Source organism: Dendrobates tinctorius, unplaced genomic scaffold (genome assembly GCF_039654945.1).
Source record: "Dendrobates tinctorius isolate UK_male_01 unplaced genomic scaffold, ASM3965494v1 ptg000158l, whole genome shotgun sequence".
Lineage (NCBI taxonomy): Eukaryota > Metazoa > Chordata > Amphibia > Anura > Dendrobatidae > Dendrobates > Dendrobates tinctorius.
This window is the reverse complement of record NW_027361825.1, coordinates 23236314-23258725: the sequence shown is the minus strand read 5'-3', so window position 1 is coordinate 23258725 and position 22412 is coordinate 23236314. Positions and strand designations below refer to the sequence as shown.

Genomic DNA, 22412 nt, shown 5'->3' with positions numbered 1-22412 from the left:
CAGGGACTGGTGTGTGCCCTGCTCTGTGCAGGGAGTCAGTGACTGGTGAGTGCTCTCCTCTGTGCAGGGAGTCAGTGACTGGTGTGTGCTGTTCTCTGTGCAGGGAGTCAGTGACTGGTGTGTGCTCTCCTCTGTGCAGGGAGTCAGTGACTGGTGTGTGCTCTCCTCTGTGCAGGGAGTCAGTGACTGGTGTGTGCTCTCCTCTGTTCAGGGAGTCAGTGACTGGTGTGTGCTCTTCTCTGTGCAGGGAGTCAGTGACTGGTGTGTGCTCTTCTCTGTGCAGGGAGTCAGTGACTGGTGTGTGCCCTGCTCTGTGAAGGGAGTCAGTGACTGGTGTGTGCTCTCCTCTGTGCAGGGAGTCGGTGACTGGTGTGTGCTCTCCTCTGTGCAGGGAGTCAGTGACTGGTATGTGCTCTCCTCTGTGCAGGGAGTCAGTGACTGGTGTGTGCCCTGCTCTGTGCAGGGAGTCAGTGACTGGTGTGTGCTTTCCTCTGTGCAGGGAGTCAGTGACTGGAGTGTGCCCTGCTCTGTGCAGGGAGTCAGTGACTGGTGTGTGCCCTGCTCTGTGCAGGGAGTCAGTGACTGGTGTGTGCCCTGCTCTGTGCAGGGAGTCAGTGACTGGTGTGTGCCCTGCACTGTGCTGGCGGTCAGTGACTGGTGTGTGCCCTGCTCTGTGCAGGGAGTCAGTGACTGGTGTGTGGTCTCCTCTGTGCAGGTAGTCAGTGACTGGTGTGTGCTCTCCTCTGTGCAGGGAGTCAGTGACTGGTGTGTACCCTGCTCTGTGCAGGAAGTCAGTGACTGGTGTGTGCCCTGCACTGTGCTGGCGGTCAGTGACTGGTGTGTGTCCTGCTCTGTGCAGAGAGTCAGTGACTTGTGTGTGGTCTCCTCTGTGCAGGGAGTCAGTGACTGGTATGTGCTCTCCTCTGTGCAGGGAGTCAGTGACTGGTATGTGCTCTCCTCTGTGCAGGGAGTCAGTGACTGGTGTGTGCTCTCCTCTGTGCAGGGAGTCAGTGACTGGTGTGTGCCCTGCTCTGTGCAGGGAGTCAGTGACTGGTGTGTGCCCTGCTCTGTGCAGGGAGTCAGTGACTGGTGTGTGCCCTGCTCTGTGCAGAGAGTCAGTGACTGGTGTGTGGTCTCCTCTGTGCAGGGAGTCAGTGACTGGTATGTGCTCTCCTCTGTGCAGGGAGTCAGTGACTGGTATGTGCTCTCCTCTGTGCAGGGAGTCAGTGACTGGTGTGTGCTCTCCTCTGTGCAGGGAGTCAGTGACTGTTGTGTGCCCTGCTCTGTGCAGGGAGTCAGTGACTGGTGTGTGCTCTCCTCTGTGCAGGGAGTCAGTGACTGGTGTGTGCTCTCCTCTGTGCAGGGAGTCAGTGACTGGTGTGTGCTCTCTGTGCAGGGAGTCAGTGACTGGTGTGTGCTCTCCTCTGTGCAGGGAGTCAGTGACTGGTGTGTGCTCTCCTCTGTGCAGGCAGTCAGTGACTGGTGTGTGCTCTCCTCTGTGCAGGGAGTCAGTGACTGGTGTGTGCTCTCCTCTGTGCCGGGAGTCAGTGACTGGTGTGTGCTCTGCTCTGTGCAGGGGGTCAGTGACTGGTGTGTGCTCTCCTCTGTGCAGGGCGTCAGTGACTGGTGTGTGCCCTGCTCTGTGCAGGGAGTCAGTGACTGGTGTGTGTTCTCCTCTGTGCAGGGAGTCAGTGACTGGTGTGTGCCCTGCTCTGTGCAGGGAGTCAGTGACTGCTGTGTGCCCTGCTCTGTGCAGGGAGTCAGTGACTGGTGTGTGCCCTGGTCTGTGCAGGGAGTCAGTGACTGGTTTGTGCTCTCCTTTGTGCAGGGAGTCAGTGACTGGTGTGTGCTCTCCTCTGTGCAGGGAGACAGTGACTGGTGTGTGCTCTCCTCTGTGCAGGGAGTCAGTGACTGGTGTGTGCTCTCCTCTGTGGAGGGAGTCAGTGACTGGTGTGTGCTCTCCTCTGTGCAGGGAGTCAGTGACTGGTGTGTGCTCTCCTCTGTGCAGGGAGTCAGTGACTGGTGTGTGCCCTGCTCTGTGCAGGGAGTCAGTGACTGGTGTGTGCTCTGCTCTGTGCAGGGGGTCAGTGACTGGTGTGTGCTCTCCTCTGTGCAGGGTGTCAGTGACTGGTGTGTGCCCTGCTCTGTGCAGGGAGTCAGTGACTGGTGTGTGCCCTGCTCTGTGCAGGGAGTCAGTGACTGGTGTGTGCTCTCCTCTGTGCAGGGAGTCAGTGACTGGTGTGTGCCCTGCTCTGTGCAGGGAGTCAGTGACTGGTTTGTGCTCTGCTCTGTGCAGGGGGTCAGTGACTGGTGTGTGCCCTGCTCTGTCCAGGGAGTCAGTGACTGGTGTGTGCTCTCCTCTGTGCAGGGAGTCAGTGACTGGTGTGTGCTCTCCTCTGTGCAGGGAGTCAGTGACAGGTGTGTGCTCTCCTCTGTGCAGGGAGTCAGTGACTGGTGTGTGCTCTCCTCTGTGCAGGGAGTCAGTGACTGGTGTGTGCCCTGCTCTGTGCAGGGAGTCAGTGACTGGTGTGTGCCCTGCACTGTGCTGGCGGTCAGTGACTGGTGTGTGCCCTGCTCTGTGCAGGGAGTCAGTGACTGGTGTGTGGTCTCCTCTGTGCAGGGAGTCAGTGAATGGTGTGTGCTCTCCTCTGTGCAGGGAGTCAGTGATTGGTGTGTTCCCTGCTCTGTGCAGGAAGTCAGTGACTTGTGTGTGCCCTGCACTGTGCTGGCGGTCAGTGACTGGTGTGTGCCCTGCTCTGTGCAGAGAGACAGTGACTGGTGTGTGCTCTCCTCTGTGCAGGGAGTCAGTGACTGGTGTGTGCTCTCCTCTGTGCAGGGAGTCAGTGACTGGTGTGTGCTCTCCTCTGTGCAGGGAGTCAGTGACTGGTGTGTGCTCTCCTCTGTGCAGGGAGTCAGTGACTGGTGTGTGCTCTCCTCTTTGCAGGGAGTCAGTGACTGGTGTGTGCTCTCCTCTGTGCAGGGAGTCAGTGACTGGTGTGTGCTCTCCTCTGTGCAGGGAGTCAGTGACTGGTGTGTGCTCTCCTCTGTGCAGGGAGTCAGTGACTGGTGTGTGCTCTCCTCTGTGCAGGGAGTCAGTGACTGGTGTGTGCTCTCCTCTGTGCAGGGAGTCAGTGACTGGTGTGTGCTCTCCTCTGTGCAGAGAGTCAGTGAAAAGTGTGTGCTCTCCTCTGTGCAGGGAGTCAGTGACTGGTGTGTGCTTTCCTCTGTAAAGGGAGTCAGTGACTGGTGTGTGCTTTCCTCTGTGCAGGGAGTCAGTGACTGGTGTGTGCTCTCCTCTGTGCAGGGAGTCAGTGACTGGTGTGTGCTCTCCTCTGTGCAGAGAGTCAGTGACTGGTGTGGGGTCTCCTCTGTGCAGGGAGTCAGTGACTGGTATGTGCTCTCCTCTGTGCAGGGAGTCAGTGACTGGTATGTGCTCTCCTCTGTGCAGGGAGTCAGTGACTGGTGTGTGCTCTCCTCTGTGCAGGGAGTCAGTGACTGGTGTGTGCCCTGCTCTGTGCAGGGAGTCAGTGACTGGTGTGTGCTCTCCTCTGTGCAGGGAGTCAGTGACTGGTGTGTGATCTCCTCTGTGCATGGAGTCAGTGACTGGTGTGTGCTCTCCTCTGTGCAGGGAGTCAGTGACTGGTGTGCGCTCTCCTCTGTGCAGGGAGTCAGTGACTGGTGTGTGCTCTCCTCTGTGCAGGGAGTCAGTGACTGGTGTGTGCTCTCCTTTGTGCAGGGAGTCAGTGACTGGTGTGTGCCCTGCTCTGTGCAGGGAGTCAGTGACTGGTGTGTGCTCTCCTCTGTGCAGGGAGTCAGTGACTGGTGTGTGCCCTGCACTGTGCTGGCGGTCAGTGACTGGTGTGTGCCCTGCTCTGTGCAGGGAGTCAGTGACTGGTGTGTGGTCTCCTCTGTGCAGGGAGTCAGTGAATGGTGTGTGCTCTCCTCTGTGCAGGGAGTCAGTGACTGGTGTGTGCTCTCCTCTGTGCAGGGAGTCAGTGACTGGTGTGTGCTCTCCTCTGTGAAGGGAGTCAATGACTGGTGTGTGCTCTCCTCTGTGCAGGGAGTCAGCGACTGGTGTGTGCCCTGATCTGTGCAGGGAGTCAGTGACTGGTGTGTGCCCTGCTCTGTGCAGGGAGTCAGTGACTGGGGTGTGCTCTCCTCTGTGCAGGGAGTCAGTGACTGGTGTGTGCTCTCCTCTGTGCAGGGAGTCAGTGACTGGTGTGTGCTCTCCTCTGTGCAGGGAGTCAGTGACTGGTGTGTGCTCTCCTCTGTGCAGGGAGTCAGTGACTGGTGTGTGCCCTGCTCTGTGCAGGGAGTCAGGGACTGGTGTGTGCCCTGCTCTGTGCAGGGAGTCAGTGACTGGTGAGTGCTCTCCTCTGTGCAGGGAGTCAGTGACTGGTGTGTGCTCTTCTCTGTGCAGGGAGTCAGTGACTGGTGTGTGCTCTCCTCTGTGCAGGGAGTCAGTGACTGGTGTGTGCTCTCCTCTGTGCAGGGAGTCAGTGACTGGTGTGTGCTCTCCTCTGTTCAGGGAGTCAGTGACTGGTGTGTGCTCTCCTCTGTGCAGGGAGTCAGTGACTGGTGTGTGCCCTGCTCTGTGCAGGGAGTCAGTGACTGGTGTGTGCCCTGCTCTGTGCAGGGAGTCAGTGACTGGTGTGTGCCCTGCTCTGTGCAGGGAGTCAGTGACTGGTGTGTGCCCTGCACTGTGCTGGCGGTCAGTGACTGGTGTGTGCCCTGCTCTGTGCAGGGAGTCAGTGACTGGTGTGTGGTCTCCTCTGTACAGGTAGTCAGTGACTGGTGTGTGCTCTCCTCTGTGCAGGGAGTCAGTGACTGGTGTGTACCCTGCTCTGTGCAGGAAGTCAGTGACTGGTGTGTGCCCTGCACTGTGCTGGCGGTCAGTGACTGGTGTGTGTCCTGCTCTGTGCAGAGAGTCAGTGACTGGTGTGTGGTCTCCTCTGTGCAGGGAGTCAGTGACTGGTATGTGCTCTCCTCTGTGCAGGGAGTCAGTGACTGGTATGTGCTCTCCTCTGTGCAGGGAGTCAGTGACTGGTGTGTGCTCTCCTCTGTGCAGGGAGTCAGTGACTGGTGTGTGCCCTGCTCTGTGCAGGGAGTCAGTGACTGGTGTGTGCCCTGCTCTGTGCAGGGAGTCAGTGACTGGTGTGTGCCCTGCTCTGTGCAGAGAGTCAGTGACTGGTGTGTGGTCTCCTCTGTGCAGGGAGTCAGTGACTGGTATGTGCTCTCCTCTGTGCAGGGAGTCAGTGACTGGTATGTGCTCTCCTCTGTGCAGGGAGTCAGTGACTGGTGTGTGCTCTCCTCTGTGCAGGGAGTCAGTAACTGGTGTGTGCCCTGCTCTGTGCAGGGAGTCAGTGACTGGTGTGTGCTCTCCTCTGTGCAGGGAGTCAGTGACTGGTGTGTGCTCTCCTCTGTGCAGGGAGTCAGTGACTGGTGTGTGCTCTCCTCTGTGCAGGGAGTCAGTGACTGGTGTGTGCTCTCCTCTGTGCAGGGAGTCAGTGACTGGTGTGTGCTCTCCTCTGTGCAGGGTGTCAGTGACTGGTGTGTGCTCTCCTCTGTGCAGGGTGTCAGTGACTGGTGTGTGCTCTCCTCTGTGCAGGGAGTCAGTGACTGGTGTGTGCTCTGCTCTGTGCAGGGGGTCAGTGACTGGTGTGTGCTCTCCTCTGTGCAGGGAGTCAGTGACTGGTGTGTGCCCTGCTCTGTGCAGGGAGTCAGTGACTGGTGTGTGTTCTCCTCTGTGCAGGGAGTCAGTGACTGGTGTGTGCCCTGCTCTGTGCAGGGAGTCAGTGACTGCTGTGTGCCCTGCTCTGTGCAGGGAGTCAGTGACTGGTGTGTGCCCTGCTCTGTGCAGGGAGTCAGTGACTGGTTTGTGCTCTCCTTTGTGCAGGGAGTCAGTGACTGGTGTGTGCTCTCCTCTGTGCAGGGAGACAGTGACTGGTGTGTGCTCTCCTCTGTGCAGGGAGTCAGTGACTGGTGTGTGCTCTCCTCTGTGGAGGGAGTCAGTGACTGGTGTGTGCTCTCCTCTGTGCAGGGAGTCAGTGACTGGTGTGTGCTCTCCTCTGTGCAGGGAGTCAGTGACTGGTGTGTGCCCTGCTCTGTGCAGGGAGTCAGTGACTGGTGTGTGCTCTGCTCTGTGCAGGGGGTCAGTGACTGGTGTGTGCTCTCCTCTGTGCAGGGTGTCAGTGACTGGTGTGTGCCCTGCTCTGTGCAGGGAGTCAGTGACTGGTGTGTGCCCTGCTCTGTGCAGGGAGTCAGTGACTGGTGTGTGCTCTCCTCTGTGCAGGGAGTCAGTGACTGGTGTGTGCCCTGCTCTGTGCAGGGAGTCAGTGACTGGTTTGTGCTCTGCTCTGTGCAGGGGGTCAGTGACTGGTGTGTGCCCTGCTCTGTCCAGGGAGTCAGTGACTGGTGTGTGCTCTCCTCTGTGCAGGGAGTCAGTGACTGGTGTGTGCTCTCCTCTGTGCAGGGAGTCAGTGACAGGTGTGTGCTCTCCTCTGTGCAGGGAGTCAGTGACTGGTGTGTGCTCTCCTCTGTGCAGGGAGTCAGTGACTGGTGTGTGCTCTCCTCTGTGCAGGGAGTCAGTGACTGGTGTGTGCTCTCCTCTGTGTAGGGAGTCAGTGACTGGTGTGTGCCCTGCTCTGTGTAGGGAGTCAGTGACTGGTGTGTCCTCTCCTCTGTGCAGGGAGTCAGTGACTGGTGTGTGCTCTCCTCTGTGCAGGGAGTCAGTGACTGGTGTGTGCTCTCCTCTGTGCAGGGAGTCAGTGACTGGTGTGTGCTCTCCTCTGTGCAGGGAGTCAGTGACTGGTGTGTGCTCTCCTCTGTGCAGGGAGTCAGTGACTGGTGTGTGCCCTGCTCTGTGCAGGGAGTCAGTGACTGGTGTGTGCCCTGCTCTGTGCAGGGAGTCAGTGACTGGTGTGTGCCCTGCACTGTGCTGGCGGTCAGTGACTGGTGTGTGCCCTGCTCTGTGCAGGGAGTCAGTGACTGGTGTGTGGTCTCCTCTGTGCAGGGAGTCAGTGAATGGTGTGTGCTCTCCTCTGTGCAGGGAGTCAGTGATTGGTGTGTTCCCTGCTCTGTGCAGGAAGTCAGTGACTTGTGTGTGCCCTGCACTGTGCTGGCGGTCAGTGACTGGTGTGTGCCCTGCTCTGTGCAGAGAGACAGTGACTGGTGTGTGGTCTCCTCTGTGCAGGGAGTCAGTGACTGGTATGTGCTCTCCTCTGTGCAGGGAGTCAGTGACTGGTATGTGCTCGCCTCTGTGCAGGGAGTCAGTGACTGGTATGTGCTCTCCTCTGTGCAGGGAGTCAGTGACTGGTGTGTGCTCTCCTCTGTGCAGGGAGTCAGTGACTGGTGTGTGCTCTCCTCTGTGCAGGGAGTCAGTGACTGGTGTGTGCCCTGCTCTGTGCAGGGAGTCAGTGACTGGTGTGTGCTCTCCTCTGTGCAGGGAGTCAGTGACTGGTGTGTTCCCTGCTCTGTGCAGGGAGTCAGTGACTGGTGTGTGCTCTCCTCTGTGCAGGGAGTCAGTGACTGGTGTGTGCTCTCCTCTGTGCAGGGAGTCAGTGACTGGTGTGTGCTCTCCTCTGTGCAGGGAGTCAGTGACTGGTGTGTGCTCTCCTCTGTGCAGGGAGTCAGTGACTGGTGTGTGCTCTCCTCTTTGCAGGGAGTCAGTGACTGGTGTGTGCTCTCCTCTGTGCAGGGAGTCAGTGACTGGTGTGTGCTCTCCTCTGTGCAGGGAGTCAGTGACTGGTGTGTGCTCGCCTCTGTGCAGGGAGTCAGTGACTGGTGTGTGCTCTCCTCTGTGCAGGGAGTCAGTGACTGGTGTGTGCTCTCCTCTGTGCAGGGAGTCAGTGACTGGTGTGTGCTCTCCTCTGTGCAGGGAGTCAGTGACTGGTGTGTGCTCTCCTCTGTGCAGAGAGTCAGTGACTGGTGTGTGCTCTCCTCTGTGCAGGGAGTCAGTGACTGGTGTGTGCTTTCCTCTGTAAGGGGAGTCAGTGACTGGTGTGTGCTTTCCTCTGTGCAGGGAGTCAGTGACTGGTGTGTGCTCTCCTCTGTGCAGGGAGTCAGTGACTGGTGTGTGCTCTCCTCTGTGCAGGGGGTCAGTGACTAGTATGTGCTCTCCTCTGTGCAGGGAGTCAGTGACTGGTGTGTGCTCTCCTCTGTGCAGGGAGTCAGTGAATGGTGTGTGCTCTCCTCTGTGCAGGGAGTCAGTGACTGGTGTGTGCTCTCCTCTGTGCAGGGAGTCAGTGACTGGTGTGTGCCCTGCTCTGTGCAGGGAGTCAGTGACTGGTGTGTGCCCTGCTCTGTGCAGGGAGTCAGTGACTGGGGTGTGCTCTCCTCTGTGCAGGGAGTCAGTGACTGGGGTGTGCTCTCCTCTGTGCAGGGAGTCAGTGACTGGTGTGCGCTCTCCTCTGTGCAGGGAGTCAGTGACTGGTGTGTGCTCTCCTCTGTGCAGGGAGTCAGTGACTGGTGTGTGCTCTCCTCTGTGCAGGGAGTCAGTGACTGGTGTGTGCTCTCCTCTGTGAAGGGAGTCAGTGACTGGTGTGTGCTCTCCTCTGTGCAGGGAGTCAGTGACTGGTGTGTGCCCTGCTCTGTGCAGGGAGTCAGTGACTGGTGTGTGCTCTCCTCTGTGCAGGGAGTCAGTGACTGGTGTGTGCTCTCCTCTGTGCAGGGAGTCAGTGACTGGTGTGTGCTCTCCTCTGTGCAGGGAGTCAGTGACTGGTGTGTGCTCTCCTCTGTGCAGGGAGTCAGTGACTGGTGTGTGCTCTCCTCTGTGCAGGGAGTCAGTGACTGGTGTGTGCTCTCCTCTGTGCAGGGAGTCAGTGACTGGTGTGTGCCCTGCTCTGTGCAGGGAGTCAGTGACTGGTGTGTGCCCTGCTCTGTGCAGGGAGTCAGTGACTGGTGTGTGCCCTGCACTGTGCTGGCGGTCAGTGACTGGTGTGTGCCCTGCTCTGTGCAGGAGTCAGTGACTGGTGTGTGGTCTCCTCTGTGCAGGGAGTCAGTGAATGGTGTGTGCTCTCCTCTGTGCAGGGAGTCAGTGATTGGTGTGTTCCCTGCTCTGTGCAGGAAGTCAGTGACTTGTGTGTGCCCTGCACTGTGCTGGCGGTCAGTGACTGGTGTGTCCCCTGCTCTGTGCAGAGAGACAGTGACTGGTGTGTGGTCTCCTCTGTGCAGGGAGTCAGTGACTGGTATGTGCTCTCCTCTGTGCAGGGAGTCAGTGACTGGTATGTGCTCGCCTCTGTGCAGGGAGTCAGTGACTGGTGTGTGCTCTCCATTTTGCAGGGAGTCAGTGACTGGTGTGTGCTCTCCTCTGTGCAGGGAGTCAGTGACTGGTGTGTGCTCTCCTCTGTGCAGGGAGTCAGTGACTGGTGTGTGCTCTCCTCTGTGCAGGGAGTCAGTGACTGGTGTGTGCTCTCCTCTGTGCAGGGAGTCAGTGACTGGTGTGTGCTCTCCTCTGTGCAGGGAGTCAGTGACTGGTGTGTGCTCTCCTCTGTGCAGGGAGTCAGTGACTGGTGTGTGCTCTCCTCTGTGCAGAGAGTCAGTGACTGGTGTGTGCTCTCCTCTGTGCAGGGAGTCAGTGACTGGTGTGTGCTTTCCTCTGTAAGGGGAGTCAGTGACTGGTGTGTGCTTTCCTCTGTGCAGGGAGTCAGTGACTGGTGTGTGCTCTCCTCTGTGCAGGGAGTCAGTGACTGGTGTGTGCTCTCCTCTGTGCAGGGGGTCAGTGACTAGTATGTGCTCTCCTCTGTGCAGGGAGTCAGTGACTGGTGTGTGCTCTCCTCTGTGCAGGGAGTCAGTGACTGGTGTGTGCTCTCCTCTGTGCAGGGAGTCAGTGACTGGTGTGTGCTCTCCTCTGTGCAGGGAGTCAGTGACTGGTGTGTGCCCTGCTCTGTGCAGGGAGTCAGTGACTGGTGTGTGCCCTGCTCTGTGCAGGGAGTCAGTGACTGGGGTGTGCTCTCCTCTGTGCAGGGAGTCAGTGACTGGTGTGTGCTCTCCTCTGTGCAGGGAGTCAGTGACTGGTGTGCGCTCTCCTCTGTGCAGGGAGTCAGTGACTGGTGTGTGCTCTCCTCTGTGCAGGGAGTCAGTGACTGGTGTGTGCTCTCCTCTGTGCAGGGAGTCAGTGACTGGTGTGTGCTCTCCTCTGTGAAGGGAGTCAGTGACTGGTGTGTGCTCTCCTCTGTGCAGGGAGTCAGTGACTGGTGTGTGCCCTGCTCTGTGCAGGGAGTCAGTGACTGGTGTGTGCTCTCCTCTGTGCAGGGAGTCAGTGACTGGTGTGTGCTCTCCTCTGTGCAGGGAGTCAGTGACTGGTGTGTGCTCTCCTCTGTGCAGGGAGTCAGTGACTGGTGTGTGCTCTCCTCTGTGCAGGGAGTCAGTGACTGGTGTGTGCTCTCCTCTGTGCAGGGAGTCAGTGACTGGTGTGTGCTCTCCTCTGTGCAGGGAGTCAGTGACTGGTGTGTGCCCTGCTCTGTGCAGGGAGTCAGTGACTGGTGTGTGCCCTGCTCTGTGCAGGGAGTCAGTGACTGGTGTGTGCCCTGCACTGTGCTGGCGGTCAGTGACTGGTGTGTGCCCTGCTCTGTGCAGGAGTCAGTGACTGGTGTGTGGTCTCCTCTGTGCAGGGAGTCAGTGAATGGTGTGTGCTCTCCTCTGTGCAGGGAGTCAGTGATTGGTGTGTTCCCTGCTCTGTGCAGGAAGTCAGTGACTTGTGTGTGCCCTGCACTGTGCTGGCGGTCAGTGACTGGTGTGTCCCCTGCTCTGTGCAGAGAGACAGTGACTGGTGTGTGGTCTCCTCTGTGCAGGGAGTCAGTGACTGGTATGTGCTCTCCTCTGTGCAGGGAGTCAGTGACTGGTATGTGCTCGCCTCTGTGCAGGGAGTCAGTGACTGGTATGTGCTCTCCTCTGTGCAGGGAGTCAGTGACTGGTGTGTGCTCTCCTCTGTGCAGGGAGTCAGTGACTGGTGTGTGCTCTCCTCTGTGCAGGGAGTCAGTGACTGGGGTGTGCTCTCCTCTGTGCAGGGAGTCAGTGACTGGGGTGTGCTCTCCTCTGTGCAGGGAGTCAGTGACTGGTGTGTGCTCTCCTCTGTGCAGGGAGTCAGTGACTGGTGTGTGCTCTCCTCTGTGCAGGGAGTCAGTGACTGGTGTGTGCTCTCCTCTGTGCAGGGAGTCAGTGACTGGTGTGTGCTCTCCTCTGTGCAGGGAGTCAGTGACTGGTGTGTGCTCTCCTCTGTGCAGGGAGTCAGTGACTGGTGTGTGCCCTGCTCTGTGCAGGGAGTCAGTGACTGGTGTGTGCTCTCCTCTGTGCAGGGAGTCAGTGACTGGTGTGTGCTCTCCTCTGTGCAGGGAGTCAGTGACTGGTGTGTGCTCTCCTCTGTGCAGGGAGTCAGTGACTGGTGTGTGCCCTGCTCTGTGCAGGGAGTCAGTGACTGGTGTGTGCTCTCCTCTGTGCAGGGAGTCAGTGACTGGTGTGTGCTCTCCTCTGTGCAGGGAGTCAGTGACTGGTGTGTGCTCTCCTCTGTGCAGGGAGTCAGTGACTGGTGTGTGCTCTCCTCTGTGCAGGGAGTCAGTGACTGGTGTGTGCTCTCCTCTGTGCAGGGAGTCAGTGACTGGTGTGTGCTCTCCTCTGTGCAGGGAGTCAGTGACTGGTGTGTGCCCTGCTCTGTGCAGGGAGTCAGTGACTGGTGTGTGCCCTGCTCTGTGCAGGGAGTCAGTGACTGGTGTGTGCCCTGCACTGTGCTGGCGGTCAGTGACTGGTGTGTGCCCTGCTCTGTGCAGGAGTCAGTGACTGGTGTGTGGTCTCCTCTGTGCAGGGAGTCAGTGAATGGTGTGTGCTCTCCTCTGTGCAGGGAGTCAGTGATTGGTGTGTTCCCTGCTCTGTGCAGGAAGTCAGTGACTTGTGTGTGCCCTGCACTGTGCTGGCGGTCAGTGACTGGTGTGTCCCCTGCTCTGTGCAGAGAGACAGTGACTGGTGTGTGGTCTCCTCTGTGCAGGGAGTCAGTGACTGGTATGTGCTCTCCTCTGTGCAGGGAGTCAGTGACTGGTATGTGCTCGCCTCTGTGCAGGGAGTCAGTGACTGGTATGTGCTCTCCTCTGTGCAGGGAGTCAGTGACTGGTGTGTGCTCTCCTCTGTGCAGGGAGTCAGTGACTGGTGTGTGCTCTCCTCTGTGCAGGGAGTCAGTGACTGGTGTGTGCCCTGCTCTGTGCAGGGAGTCAGTGACTGGTGTGTGCTCTCCTCTGTGCAGGGAGTCAGTGACTGGTGTGTTCCCTGCTCTGTGCAGGGAGTCAGTGACTGGTGTGTGCTCTCCTCTGTGCAGGGAGTCAGTGACTGGTGTGTGCTCTCCTCTGTGCAGGGAGTCAGTGACTGGTGTGTGCTCTCCTCTGTGCAGGGAGTCAGTGACTGGTGTGTGCTCTCCTCTGTGCAGGGAGTCAGTGACTGGTGTGTGCTCTCCTCTTTGCAGGGAGTCAGTGACTGGTGTGTGCTCTCCTCTGTGCAGGGAGTCAGTGACTGGTGTGTGCTCTCCTCTGTGCAGGGAGTCAGTGACTGGTGTGTGCTCACCTCTGTGCAGGGAGTCAGTGACTGGTGTGTGCTCTCCTCTGTGCAGGGCGTCAGTGACTGGTGTGTGCTCTCCTCTGTGCAGGGAGTCAGTGACTGGTGTGTGCTCTCCTCTGTGCAGGGAGTCAGTGACTGGTGTGTGCTCTCCTCTGTGCAGAGAGTCAGTGACTGGTGTGTGCTCTCCTCTGTGCAGGGAGTCAGTGACTGGTGTGTGCTTTCCTCTGTAAAGGGAGTCAGTGACTGGTGTGTGCTTTCCTCTGTGCAGGGAGTCAGTGACTGGTGTGTGCTCTCCTCTGTGCAGGGAGTCAGTGACTGGTGTGTGCTCTCCTCTGTGCAGGGGGTCAGTGACTAGTATGTGCTCTCCTCTGTGCAGGGAGTCAGTGACTGGTGTGTGCTCTCCTCTGTGCAGGGAGTCAGTGACTGGTGTGTGCTCTCCTCTGTGCAGGGAGTCAGTGACTGGTGTGTGCTCTCCTCTGTGCAGGGAGTCAGTGACTGGTGTGTGCCCTGCTCTGTGCAGGGAGTCAGTGACTGGTGTGTGCCCTGCTCTGTGCAGGGAGTCAGTGACTGGGGTGTGCTCTCCTCTGTGCAGGGAGTCAGTGACTGGGGTGTGCTCTCCTCTGTGCAGGGAGTCAGTGACTGGTGTGCGCTCTCCTCTGTGCAGGGAGTCAGTGACTGGTGTGTGCTCTCCTCTGTGCAGGGAGTCAGTGACTGGTGTGTGCTCTCCTCTGTGCAGGGAGTCAGTGACTGGTGTGTGCTCTCCTCTGTGAAGGGAGTCAGTGACTGGTGTGTGCTCTCCTCTGTGCAGGGAGTCAGTGACTGGTGTGTGCCCTGCTCTGTGCAGGGAGTCAGTGACTGGTGTGTGCCCTGCTCTGTGCAGGGAGTCAGTGACTGGGGTGTGCTCTCCTCTGTGCAGGGAGTCAGTGACTGGTGTGTGCTCTCCTCTGTGCAGGGAGTCAGTGACTGGTGTGTGCTCTCCTCTGTGCAGGGAGTCAGTGACTGGTGTGTGCTCTCCTCTGTGCAGGGAGTCAGTGACTGGTGTGTGCCCTGCTCTGTGCAGGGAGTCAGGGACTGGTGTGTGCCCTGCTCTGTGCAGGGAGTCAGTGACTGGTGAGTGCTCTCCTCTGTGCAGGGAGTCAGTGACTGGTGTGTGCTCTCCTCTGTGCAGGGAGTCAGTGACTGGTGTGTGCTCTCCTCTGTGCAGGGAGTCAGTGACTGGTGTGTGCTCTCCTCTGTTCAGGGAGTCAGTGACTGGTGTGTGCTCTCCTCTGTGCAGGGAGTCAGTGACTGGTGTGTTCTCTCCTCTGTGCAGAGAGTCAGTGACTGGTGTGTGCTCTCCTCTGTGCAGGGAGTCAGTGACTGGTGTGTGCTCTCCTCTGTGCAGGGAGTCAGTGACTGGTGTGTGCCCTGCTCTGTGCAGGGAGTCAGTGACTGGTGTGTGCTCTGCTCTGTGCAGGGGGTCAGTGACTGGTGTGTGCTCTCCTCTGTGCAGGGAGTCAGTGACTGGTGTGTGCCCTGCTCTGTGCAGGGAGTCAGTGACTGGTGTGTGCCCTGCTCTGTGCAGGGAGTCAGTGACTGGTGTGTGCTCTCCTCTGTGCAGGAAGTCAGTGACTGGTGTGTGCCCTGCTCTGTGCAGGGAGTCAGTGACTGGTGTGTGCTCTGCTCTGTGCAGGGGGTCAGTGACTGGTGTGTGCCCTGCTCTGTGGAGGGAGTCAGTGACTGGTGCAGGGAGTCAGTGACTGGTGTGTTCTCTCCTCTGTGCAGGGAGTCAGTGACTGGTGTGTGCTCTGCTCTGTGCAGGGAGTCAGTGACTGGTGTGTGCTCTCCTCTGTGCAGGGAGTCAGTGACTGGTGTGTGCTCTCCTCTGTGCAGGGAGTCGGTGAATGGTTTGTGCTCTCCTCTGTGCACGGAGTCAGTGACTGGTGTGTGCTCTCCTCTGTGCAGGGAGTCAGTGACTGGTGTGTGCTCTCCTCTGTGCAGGGAGTCAGTGACTAGTGTGTGCTCTCCTCTGTGCAGGGAGTCAGTGACTGGTGTGTGCTCTCCTCTGTGCAGGGAGTCAGTGACTGGTGTGTGCTCTCCTCTGTGCAGGGAGTCAGTGACTGGTGTGTGCTCTCCTCTGTGCAGGGAGTCAGTGACTGGTGTGTGCTCTCCTCTGTACAGGGAGTCAGTGACTGGTGTGTGCTCTCCTCTGTGCAGGGAGTCAGTGACTGGTGTGTGCTCTCCTCTGTGCAGGGAGTCAGTGACTGGTGTGTGCTCTCCTCTGTGCAGGGAGTCAGTGACTGGTGTGTGCTCTCCTCTGTGCAGGGAGTCAGTGACTGGTGTGTGCTCTCCTCTGTGCAGGGAGTCAGTGACTGGTGTGTGCTCTCCTTTGTGCAGGGAGTCAGTGACTGGTGTGTGCTCTCCTCTGTGCAGGGAGTCAGTGACTGGTGTGTGCTCTCCTCTGTGCAGGGAGTCAGTGACTAGTGTGTGCTCTCCTCTGTGCAGGGAGTCAGTGACTGGTGTGTGCTCTACTCTGTGCAGGGAGTCAGTGACTGGTGTGTGCTCTCCTCTGTGCAGGGAGTCAGTGACTGGTGTGTGCTCTCCTCTGTTCAGGGAGTCAGTGACTGGTGTGTGCTCTTCTCTGTGCAGGGAGTCAGTGACTGGTGTGTGCTCTTCTCTGTGCAGGGAGTCAGTGACTGGTGTGTGCTCTTCTCTGTGCAGGGAGTCAGTGACTGGTGTGTGCCCTGCTCTGTGCAGGGAGTCAGTGACTGGTGTGTGCTCTCCTCTGTGCAGGGAGTCGGTGACTGGTGTGTGCTCTCCTCTGTGCAGGGAGTCAGTGACTGGTATGTGCTCTCCTCTGTGCAGGGAGTCAGTGACTGGTGTGTGCCCTGCTCTGTGCAGGGAGTCAGTGACTGGTGTGTGCTTTCCTCTGTGCAGGGAGTCAGTGACTGGTGTGTGCTCTGCTCTGTGCAGGGGGTCAGTGACTGGTGTGTGCTCTCCTCTGTGCAGGGAGTCAGTGACTGGTGTGTGCCCTGCTCTGTGCAGAGAGTCAGTGCCTGGTGTGTGCTCTCCTCTGTGCAGGGAGTCAGTGACTGGTGTGTGCTCTCCTCTGTGCAGGGAGTCAGTGACTGGTGTGTGCCCTGCTCTGTGCAGGTAGTCAGTCACTGGTGTGTGCCCTGCTCTGTGCAGGGAGTCAGTGACTGGTGTGTGCTCTGCTCTGTGCAGGGAGTCAGTGACTGGTGTGTGCCCTCCTCTGTGCAGGGAGTCAGTGACTGGTGTGTGCTCTGATCTGTGCAGGGGGTCAGTGACTGGTGTGTTTCCTGCTCTGTGCAGGGAGTCAGTGACTGGTGTGTGCTCTCCTCTGAGCAGGGGGTCAGTGACTGGTGTGTGCTTTCCTCTGTGCAGGGAGTCAGTGACTGGTGTGTGCCCTGCTCTGTGCAGGGAGTCAGTGACTGGTGTGTGCCCTGCTCTGTGCAGGGAGTCAGTGACTGGTGTGTTCCCTCCTCTGTGCAGGGAGTCAGTGACTGGTGTGTGCTCTCCTCTGTGCAGGGGGTCAGTGACTGGTGTGTGCCCTGCTCTGTGCAGGGAGTCAGTGACTGGTGTGTGCCCTGCTCTGTGCAGGGAGTCACTGACTGGTGTGTGCTCTCCTCTGTGCAGGGAGTCAGTGACTGGTGTGTGCCCTGCTCTGTGCAGGGAGTCAGTGACTGGTGTGTGCTCTCCTCTGTGCAGGGGGTCAGTGACTGGTGTGTGCTTTCCTCTGTGCAGGGTGTCAGTGACTGGTGTGTGCCTTGCTCTGTGCAGGGAGTCAGTGACTGGTGTGTGCCCTGCTCTGTGCATGGAGTCAGTGACTGGTGTGTGCTCTCCTCTGTGCAGGGAGTCAGTGACTGGTGTGTGCTCTCCTCTGTGCAGGGAGTCAGTGACTGATGTGTGCCCTGCTCTGTGCAGAAAGTCAGTGCCTGGTATGTGCTCTCCTCTGTGCAGGGAGTCAGTGACTGGTGTGTGCTCTCCTCTGTGCAGGGAGTCAGTGACTGGTGTGTGCTCTCCTCTGTGCAGGGAGTCAGTGACTGGTGTGTGCTCTCCTCTGTGCAGGGAGTCAGTGACTGGTGTGTGCCCTGCTCTGTGCAGAGAGTCAGTGCCTGGTGTGTGCTCTCCTCTGTGCAGGGAGTCAGTGACTGGTGTGTGCTCTTCTCTGTGCAGGGAGTCAGTGACTGGTGTGTGCTCTCCTCTGTGCAGGGAGTCAGTGACTGGTGTGTGCTCTCCTCTGTGCAGGGAGTCAGTGACTGGTGTGTGCCCTGCTCTGTGCAGGGAGTCAGTGACTGGTGTCTGCTCTCCTCTGTGCAGGGAGTCAGTGACTGGTGTGTGCTCTCCTCTGTGCAGGGAGTCAGTGACTGGTGTGTGCCCTGCTCTGTGCAGAGAGTCAGTGCCTGGTGTGTGCTCTCCTCTGTGCAGGGAGTCAGTGACTGGTGTGTGCTCTCCTCTGTGCAGGGAGTCAGTGACTGGTGTGTGGTCTCCTCTGTGCAGGGAGTCAGTGACTGGTGTGTGCTCTCCTCTGTGCAGGGAGTCAGTGACTGGTGTGTGCTCTTCTCTGTGCAGGGAGTCAGTGACTGGTGTGTGCTCTCCTCTGTGCAGGGAGTCAGTGACTGGTGTGTGCCCTGCTCTGTACAGGGAGTCAGTGACTGGTGTGTGCCCTGCTCTGTGCAGGGAGTCAGTGACTGGTGTGTGCCCTGCTCTGTGCAGAGAGTCAGTGCCTGGTGTGTGCTCTCCTCTGTGCAGGGAGTCAGTGACTGGTGTGTGCTCTCCTCTGTGCATGGAGTCAGTGACTGGTGTGAGCTCTCCTCTGTGCAGGGAGTCAGTGACTGGTGTGTGCTCTCCTCTGTGCAGGGAGTCAGTGACTGGTGTGTGCTCTCCTCTGTGCAGAGAATCAGTGACTGTTGTGTGCTCTGCTCTGTGCAGGGGGTCTGTGACTGGTGTGTGCTCTCCTCTGTGCAGGGAGTCAGTGACTGGTGTGTGCTCTTCTCTGTGCAGGGAGTCAGTGACTGGTGTGTGCTCTCCTCTCTGCAGGGAGTCAGTGACTGGTGTGTGCCCTGCTCTGTGCAGGGAGTCAGTGACTGGTGTGTGCCTTGCTCTGTGCAGGGAGTCAGTGACTGGTGTGTGCCCTGCTCTGTGCAGAGAGTCAGTGCCTGGTGTGTGCTCTCCTCTGTGCAGGGAGTCAGTGACTGGTGTGTGCTCTCCTCTGTGCAGGGAGTCAGTGACTGGTGTGTGCCCTGCTCTGTGCAGGGAGTCAGTGACTGGTGTGTGCCCTGCTCTGTGCAGGGAGTCAGTGACTGGTGTGTGCCCTCCTCTGTGCAGGGAGTCAGTGACTGGTGTGTGCTCTCCTCTGTGCAGGGGGTCAGTGACTGGTGTGTGCCCTGCTCTGTGCAGGGAGTCAGTGACTGGTGTGTGCCCTGCTCTGTGCAGGGAGTCACTGACTGGTGTGTGCTCTCCTCTGTGCAGGGAGTCAGTGACTGGTGTGTGCCCTGCTCTGTGCAGGGAGTCAGTGACTGGTGTGTGCTCTGCTCTGTGCAGGGGGTCAGTGACTAGTGTGTGCTTTCCTCTGTGCAGGGGGTCAGTGACTGGTGTGTGCCTTGCTCTGTGCAGGGAGTCAGTGACTGGTGTGTGCCCTGCTCTGTGCATGGAGTCAGTGACTGGTGTGTGCTCTCCTCTGTGCAGGGAGTCAGTGACTGGTGTGTGCTCTCCTCTGTGCAGGGAGTCAGTGACTGATGTGTGCCCTGCTCTGTGCAGAGAGTCAGTGCCTGGTGTGTGCTCTCCTCTGTGCAGGGAGTCAGTGACTGGTGTGTGCTCTCCTCTGTGCAGGGAGTCAGTGACTGGTGTGTGCTCTCCTCTGTGCAGGGAGTCAGTGACTGGTGTGTGCTCTTCTCTGTGCAGGGAGTCAGTGACTGGTGTGTGCCCTGCTCTGTGCAGAGAGTCAGTGCCTGGTGTGTGCTCTCCTCTGTGCAGGGAGTCAGTGACTGGTGTGTGCTCTCCTCTGTGCAGGGAGTCAGTGACTGGTGTGTGCTCTCCTCTGTGCAGGGAGTCAGTGACTGGTGTGTGCTCTCCTCTGTGCAGGGAGTCAGTGACTGGTGTGTGCCCTGCTCTGTGCAGGGAGTCAGTGACTGGTGTGTGCTCTCCTCTGTGCAGGGAGTCAGTGACTGGTGTGTGCTCTCCTCTGTGCAGGGGGTCAGTGACTGGTGTGTGCCCTGCTGTGCAGAGAGTCAGTGCCTGGTGTGTGCTCTCCTCTGTGCAGGGAGTCAGTGACTGGTGTGTGCTCTCCTCTGTGCAGGGAGTCAGTGACTGGTGTGTGCTCTCCTCTGTGCAGGGAGTCAGTGACTGGTGTGTGCTCTCCTCTGTGCAGGGAGTCAGTGACTGGTGTGTGCTCTACTCTGTGCAGGGAGTCAGTGACTGGTGTGTGCTCTCCTCTGTGCAGGGAGTCAGTGACTGGTGTGTGCCCTGCTCTGTGCAGGGAGTCAGTGACTGGTGTGTGCCCTGCTCTGTGCAGGGAGTCAGTGACTGGTGTGTGCCCTGCTCTGTGCAGAGAGTCAGTGCCTGGTGTGTGCTCTCCTCTGTGCAGGGAGTCAGTGACTGGTGTGTGCTCTCCTCTGTGCAGGGAGTCAGTGACTGGTGTGTGCTCTCCTCTGTGCAGGGAGTCAGTGACTGGTGTGTGCTCTCCTCTGTGCAGGGAGTCAGTGACTGGTGTGTGCTCTCCTCTGTGCAGAGAATCAGTGACTGTTGTGTGCTCTGCTCTGTGCAGGGGGTCAGTGACTGGTGTGTGCTCTCCTCTGTGCAGGGAGTCAGTGACTGGTGTGTGCTCTTCTCTGTGCAGGGAGTCAGTGACTGGTGTGTGCTCTCCTCTGTGCAGGGAGTCAGTGACTGGTGTATGCCCTGCTCTGTGCAGGGAGTCAGTGACTGGTGTGTGCCTTGCTCTGTGCAGGGAGTCAGTGACTGGTGTGTGCCCTGCTCTGTGCAGAGAGTCAGTGCCTGGTGTGTGCTCTCCTCTGTGCAGGGAGTCAGTGACTGGTGTGTGCTCTCCTCTGTGCAGGGAGTCAGTGACTGGTGTGTGCTCTCCTCTGTGCAGGGAGTCAGTGACTGGTGTGTGCTCTCCTCTGTGCAGGGAGTCAGTGACTGGTGTGTGCTCTCCTCTGTGTAGAGAGTCAGTGACTGTTGTGTGCTCTGCTCTGTGCAGGGGGTCAGTGACTGGTGTGTGCCCTGCTCTGTGCAGGGAGTCAGTGACTGGTGTGTGCTCTCCTCTGTGCAGGGAGTCAGTGACTGGTGTGTGCTCTCCTCTGTGCAGGGAGTCAGTGACTGGTGTGTGCCCTGCTCTGTGCAGGGAGTCAGTGACTGGTGTGTGCTCTCCTCTGTGCAGGGAGTCAGTGACTGGTGTGTGCTCTCCTCTGTGCACAAAGTCAGTGTCTGGTGTGTGCCCTGCTCTGTGCAGGGAGTCAGTGACTGGTGTGTGCTCTCCTCTGTGCAGGGGGTCAGAGACTGGTGTGTGCTTTCCTCTGTGCAGGGAGTCAGTGACTGGTGTGTGCCCTGCTCTGTGCAGGGAGTCAGTGACTGGTGTGTGCCCTCCTCTGTGCAGGGAGTCAGTGACTGCTGTGTGCTCTCCTCTGTGCAGGGGGTCAGTGACTGGTGAGTGCCCTGCTCTGTGCAGGGAGTCAGTGACTGGTGTGTGCTCTCCTCTGTGCAGGGGGTCAGTGACTGGTGTGTGCTTTCCTCTGTGCAGGGAGTCAGTGACTGGTGTGTGCCCTGCTCTGTGCAGGGAGTCAGTGCCTGGTGTGTGGTCTGCTCTATGCAGGGAGTCAGTGACTGGTGTGTGCTCTGCTCTGTGCAGGGAGTCAGTGACTGGTGTGTGCCCTGCTCTGTGCAGGGAGTCAGTGCCTGGTGTGTGCTCAGCTCTATGCAGGGAGTCAGTGACTGGTGTGTGCTCTCCTCTGTGCAGGGAGTCAGTGACTGGTGTGTGCTCTCCTCTGTGCAGGGAGTCAGTGACTGGTGTGTGCCCTGCTCTGTGCAGGGAGTCAGTGCCTGGTGTGTGCTCTGCTCTGTGCAGGGAGTCAGTGACTGGTGTGTGCTCTGCTCTGTGCAGGGAGTCAGTGACTGGTGTGTGCCCTGCTCTGTGCAGGGAGTCAGTGACTGGTGTGTGCTCTCCTCTGTGCAGGGAGTCAGTGACTGGTGTGTGCCCTGCTCTGTGCAGGTAGTCAGTGCCTGGTGTGTGCTCTGCTCTATGCAGGGAGTCAGTGACTGGTGTGTGCTCTCCTCTGTGTAGGGAGTCAGTGACTGGTGTGTGCTCTCCTCTGTGCAGGGAGTCAGTGACTGGTGTGTGCCCTGCTCTGTGCAGAGAGTCAGTGACTGGTGTGTGCTCTCCTCTGTGCAGGGAGTCAGTGACTGGTGTGTGCCCTGCTCTGTGCAGGGAGTCAGTGACTGGTGTGTGCTCTCCTCTGTGCAGGGAGTCAGTGCCTGGTGTGTGCTCTGCTCTGTGCAGGGAGTCAGTGACTGGTGTGTGCTCTGCTCTGTGCAGGGAGTCAGTGACTGGTGTGTGCTCTCCTCTGTGCAGGGAGTCAGTGACTGGTGTGTGCTCTCCTCTGTGCAGAGAGTCAGTGACTGTTGTGTGCTCTGCTCTGTGCAGGGGGTCAGTGACTGGTTTGTGCTCTCCTCTGTGCAGGGAGTCAGTGACTTGTGTGTGCTCTTCTCTGTGCAGGGAGTCAGTGACTGGTGTGTGCTCTCCTCTGTGCAGGGAGTCAGTGACTGGTGTGTGCCCTCCTCTTTGCAGGGAGTCAGTGACTGGTGTGTGCCCTGCTCTGTGCAGGGAGTCAGTGACTGGTGTGTGCCCTGCTCTGTGCAGAGAGTCAGTGCCTGGTGTGTGTTCTCCTCTGTGCAGGGAGTCAGTGACTGGTGTGTGCTCTCCTCTGTGCAGGGAGTCAGTGACTGGTGTGTGCTCTCCTCTGTGCAGGGAGTCAGTGACTGGTGTGTGCTCTCCTCTGTGCAGGGAGTCAGTGACTGGTGTGTGCTCTCCTCTGTGCAGAGAGTCAGTGACTGTTGTGTGCTCTGCTCTGTGCAGGGGGTCAGTGACTGGTGTGTGCCCTGCTCTGTGCAGGGAGTCAGTGACTGGTGTGTGCTCTCCTCTGTGCAGGGAGTCAGTGACTGGTGTGTGCTCTCCTCTGTGCAGGGAGTCAGTGACTGGTGTGTGCCCTGCTCTGTGCAGGGAGTCAGTGACTGGTGTGTGCTCTCCTCTGTGCAGGTAGTCAGTGACTGGTGTGTGCTCTCCTCTGTGCACAGAGTCAGTGACTGGTGTGTGCCCTGCTCTGTGCAGGGAGTCAGTGACTGGTGTGTGCTCTCCTCTGTGCAGGGGGTCAGAGACTGGTGTGTGCTTTCCTCTGTGCAGGGAGTCAGTGACTGGTGTGTGCCCTGCTCTGTGCAGGGAGTCAGTGACTGGTGTGTACCCTCCTCTGCGCAGGGAGTCAGTGACTGCTGTGTGCTCTGCTCTGTGCAGGGGGTCAGTGACTGGTGTGTGCCCTGCTCTGTGCAGGGAGTCAGTGACTGGTGTGTGCTCTCCTCTGTGCAGGGAGTCAGTGACTGGTGTGTGCCCTGCTCTGTGCAGGGAGTCAGTGACTGGTGTGTGCTCTCCTCTGTGCAGGTAGTCAGTGACTGGTGTGTGCTCTCCTCTGTGCACAGAGTCAGTGACTGGTGTGTGCCCTGCTCTGTGCAGGGAGTCAGTGACTGGTGTGTGCTCTCCTCTGTGCAGGGGGTCAGAGACTGGTGTGTGCTTTCCTCTGTGCAGGGAGTCAGTGACTGGTGTGTGCCCTGCTCTGTGCAGGGAGTCAGTGACTGGTGTGTACCCTCCTCTGTGCAGGGAGTCAGTGACT

At 58.5% G+C, this 22412-nt stretch overlaps 1 protein-coding gene across 1 annotated transcript in view; it reads left to right on the top strand.

The window, feature by feature from the left end:
• The window catches only part of MEIS3 (Meis homeobox 3), a 314711-nt gene that overhangs the window by 193772 nt on the left and 98527 nt on the right, over nt 1-22412 (top strand). The window lies entirely within an intron of this gene.